The sequence below is a fragment of the Tamandua tetradactyla genome, chromosome 14 (assembly GCF_023851605.1).
Source record: "Tamandua tetradactyla isolate mTamTet1 chromosome 14, mTamTet1.pri, whole genome shotgun sequence".
NCBI classification, from domain to species: Eukaryota; Metazoa; Chordata; class Mammalia; order Pilosa; family Myrmecophagidae; genus Tamandua; species Tamandua tetradactyla.
The window spans coordinates 55,782,636-55,787,577 of NC_135340.1; positions in this window are offsets into that span (position 1 = coordinate 55,782,636).

A 4,942-nucleotide genomic window follows, 5' to 3' on the forward strand; every position below is an offset into this window, starting at 1 on the left:
ATCCCGAATTACCAACAGCCCTTCCAAGATGAAAAAGAATGGGCATAGCCCAAATACCCCTGAAGATTGGGAGAAAGATCAAAGCAGAAGGTGGAGTTATAACAGAGAAGACATGATTTAACAAACGAGTATGACTGCTGAATCATTACACAGATGTTTCTTTTAGTTTCCAGTGTCTTGGAGGGGCTAGAAGAAAGAACCTAAAGTTGTGGAACTGTAACCCATATCAAACTCTAAAATCTGTTGCAGTGGGTTTTGAAATTTATTGCTTTTTTGTATATGTGCTATTTTTCACAATAAAAAAAGAGAGAAAAGAAGAAAGAAAGCCTTACAATGGTCTACAAAAAAAAAAAAAGACTATATAGCACACGCTCTCACAGATACGATGCAAAGCGTAATAAAACACATACCTATGTACTCACTCCACCCCCAGCTTAAGAGAACATCACCAAAGCTTGCAAAGCCCCCGTTTAATCGTCATCTTCTCTGCAAGGATAACAAATAATCTGAACCAAGTGTTGATTAGTTCCTCACTTTTTGGTGTATGTTTACCCCACTTGTCTGTATCCCTAAATAATATATTAAGTTTTGGATATTTGGGTGCTAATCCCACTATAACCATACTTAGTTTCTTTTCTTCACTTGACACTGTGTTTTTGAGATTCATTCATGGCAATGAATGACACTATACTTCACTCTTTTTCCTGGCTGTATAGTATGCCATGTTTGTCCATAGTGATGGACATTTGGATTGTTTCTAGGTTTTTTACTCACACAGACAGTGCTGCCACAGTTTCATATATGTCTCCTGGGACATGTGGCCATGAGTTACTCTAGGATATCAGCCTGATTCTGTGTCTTTGTTGCCCAGTGGCAAAGGCCTGCTCTCTGTTTTGGTTTTCCTTCCATCTCAGAATTCTAAGTACAACCCTCTAAGTTCCATTAAACTGTCTTTTCCTGTGTATTAGTTATGATTCATGATTATGAGGGACAAAGAGCCCAGTCCAAGTAAGCTTAGCAAAAAAAAAAAAAAAAAGTGGGGGGCAGTATTTGGGTGGAATGACTGATAGTCCAGAGGTGGCCTATTTAATCTTTGACTCAACACTGTTGACTAGGCCTGGTGACCAGCTGATGGCAGTCGCTGCAGCCTCACATCAGTCCAGGTACAAATAAGTCCAGTAGGAGAGAGCACCCTGTATGTCTGTGTGGCCCTAAAAAGTCTCTTGGTGTTTCATTGGCTCTGACTGGTGAGCTGTCCACCCCTAAGCCACTGCAGAGCCGCAGGCCCAGCTCTGGAGTTGGGGTGGGGTCAGCTGGAGCCCATTCCTTGAGAAGGGGGATGGGTAGCCTCAGAGGGAGTGGGGGCACAGATCCTAAAAGACTGGCGGTGACCACAAGATAGCCCCAAACAGTGAGTGCCCAGCCTGCCCTGGGCTTGCTGTGTGACCTCGGACAAGGTCCTTCAAATCCCTGAATCTCTGTTTCTTTATTTATGAAAGGAAGTGATGGACTAAAGATCTCTCAGGTCCCATTTAGCCTTGAACTCTGATCATGTGGGCTCTGGCTGCCCTGTTACTTTCCTTGTTACTCTTGCACCTTTTAAAATCATAGCTGGGTCTTACGCATTATATAGATATCCCCTTTTTAGTTTAAGGTGTATTAGTCTAGAGGAAAGTGCCTGAAACTGTAGAGCTGTGTTCCAGTAGCCATGTTTCTTGAAGATGATTGTATAATGATATAGCTGTCGCATGTGACTGTGTGATTGTGAAAACCTTGTGTCTGATGCTCCTTTTATCTACGGTATGGGCAGATGAGTAAAAAATATGGATAAGAAATAAACAAATAATGGGGGAACAAAGGTAAAGTAAATTGAGTAGATTGAAATACTAGTGGTCAATGAGAGAGAGAGGGGTAAGAGGTATGGCATATATGAGTTATTTCTTTTTTCTTTCTGTTGCTGGAGAGATGCAAATGTTCAAAATAAATGATCATGGTGATGAATACACAACTTTGTGATCATATTGTGAGCCACTGATTGCAACCGTGTCAAGAATGTTTGTATGTCAAGTATGTTTGTATGTTTGTTCATTGTTTATAATAAAAATATTTTTTAAAAAATCATAGCTGGCCCTGACCCTCTTCAGGACTCCATGGGTCGGTATTTGTTTTTTCCAGCCCTCTACACATTTCCCTATTTTATTTCTCAAAAAGTTCAAACCTTGATTCTGAGGTTGCCTCTGCAAGCATATTCCACTAGTTGGACAAAATGACTTCTCAGAGGTAGCGCACACTGCGAAACTCAAACTGAGCCTTCTACAGAGACCAGAAGCCTCTCTAAAGTACCTCGTCGCTCTCGTTACCACCATATTTTTTTCAGGCTGGAAACAGCCGTCTTTGGACTTCCTTAAGGCCCTCAATCTGATCTGTCACAGAATTGAGTCATTTCCTTCCTTTAAAATGTCTCTCATCCTTTATAAGCAGAAGAAATTCAATAGTAGTAAGAGCAGACCTCATGGAAGAGCAGAAGCTGGGAAGCAATCGAACCCAGAAGAGAAAGGTGAAGGTGCCGCCATGTGCATTTCCACGTGATGGAAAAGCCAACCACAAAGGATTGCCGGCAGGCAGCCCCAAATGCCATTCTTTGGGGGAAAGCATCATGTAGCTGATAACTCAATTTGGACTTTGCCTAGCCTCAAAACCATGAGCCGATAAATTCCTGCTGTTAAAAATGTCTCTCAGATGCTCTCCTTAGCTCTTCTGGCTTGCTCACTTTGATGAAGTCCAGGAGCCAGGCTTTGAGCTGTCCCGTGGGGTGGTTGCATGGTGGGGATCTGAGGGGAGCCTCAGGCCACCAGCTGTGAGAAGCTGAGTCCTGCACGGGAGTGCATGCTTGGAGGCAGGTCCCTCTCCAGGCAAAACTTGAGATGATTGCAGCCCCCGCCAACACCTGGGAGTGTAGAGGGTGGGTGAAGTCATGCCTGGATTCCTGACCCACAGAAACTGAGGGCATGCCAGGACACCTCTGTCAGGAAAAGGAGATAGTGGGCCTGTTGAGCTTGTTCTTAAACTTTAGGGAAATGAGTCTAAGATATCACCATTCAGAATGACAGGCATTTTCTCCTCCTCTTCTTTCTCCTTCTTCATACCTGACATCAAGTTAAGCAAACTCCCTTCTAGCCCTAATTTATTAAGAGTTTTTCATAAATTCTAAACTTGCATTGAATTTTATCCGGCAATTACTTTTAGATTTTTATTCTTCTTTGGTCTCTAGATGGTTCGATTCAATGTATACATTTGCTAATATAAGACCAGTCTTGCGTCGTTTAGATACATCCGACTTGATGAGGAAGAAGAAAGGTCTCTTGGATTCATTCTTTGCTCATCGTTCTCAGTGCCACCGCCTGTGGCGAGCAAGGAGCAGCCTGCCAGCAGGGCCCCGGACAGGCCATGGGGCAGCTCGCCAGCCCTTCCTGGATGGCTGCTGGAAGAGCCTTTTGAGCTCTCCCATATAGAGGGAGATTTGGGTGGGGGCCTGGCAGCTGCAGGAGTCACAGTGCTCGCCCAGCTCCGGGTCTTCAGGGGGTCTGGGGCAAAAAAGACAGTAATCGGTAGGTGGGGAGAGTGAGGCAAACGCACACCCCCCCACACTCATATACACTCACACACCAGGAACTGCTGAGCTCCAGCCCAGCCCACACCCTCAACCCTCTCTCTGGCTTGAAGATTCCCCAGATGGAAACTATCTTTCCTGCTCTCACTCTCCAGAGCACGGGGCGTGCTGCAGCGGCCGTAATGCCCTAGGACAGGCTGGTGCGGAGGTGGGAAGCGTGGGCATTGGCTTTAAAGGCCTCCAGTTCCAAGTCCTGACTTTGCCACTTTTGAGTGTAATGATTTTAAGCAAGTTGCTCCATTTCTGTTGAAGCCCACCAGCCAAAGGCTACCAAGAACATCCCAGAGTTGAACAAATTCGGGTATCTTGGTGCTGGTTGCAACACAGATTATAACCGATGGGCACCTGTGGGGTGCCTCAGAAAGGGGTGTTTACAGAGGGATTTGGGCTTGTGTCAGATGTTTTTTGGAAGGGTTCAAGGAAGCAAGTCTTGAGTTGGATGCTATCAGGAAGTGGGGGCAATTCTACAATTGGGTATCTTAATAAAGAAGCCGCAATCACTCACGGGAAAAGGAAGAGGGTAGTGTTCGGTCATTTTTGTGGTTTCACAGCCATCTGTTTTTTGTTCTGTGCTCAGACATGATTACGAAGTGGTCTTGTTTTGCCCCCACTCCCTCCAGGTTGCATAGTGGTCTTTTTCGATTACTGTGTTCCGTGAAGTTGCTTATTTTGAACAGGAGAACCCTGTGGCCCAGCAGCCTGTGCCAGGTCCGCAAGCAGCTGCTTTTCCCTTTCTCTCACCAGAATGTCATCACTGATAAAATAGGGATGAAAGATACTACTGAACACATCAGGCAGCTGTGAGAATTAAGGGAGATAAAGTAGAATGCATGGCATAAAGTAAAACACAATAGCCAGGGGATGCCATCATCGTCGTTGTTAAAGAATGAGTTTGTGATAAATGGTGAAAGCAGAGAATCAAAATAAAGCCAAATACAGAAGAGGCCGGGGAAGAAGAGTCCCGGGTAGCAGGCACCTGTCCTGAAGTTCCCACTGTGACCCCCGCCCGAGGCCAGGACAGCCACCGCTGTGTGTGTGCGTGTGCGTGTGTGTGCGTGTACCTTTGAGTGTGGGAGTAAGTATGTCCAGGACATACAGTGGTTCCTGATGCCTGGAGCCACCCCTCCATCCAGATGCCCTCCATCGTTCCTGTGCCCACTCCTGGTCTGATACCTTGGCCTTTTGTACCCCGAATCCATTTTGCTCAGGTATGGAAATAATGACACGCAGATGCTTGTCTGGCTGGAGCAGCTGTTCTGGCTGCTGGCCTGG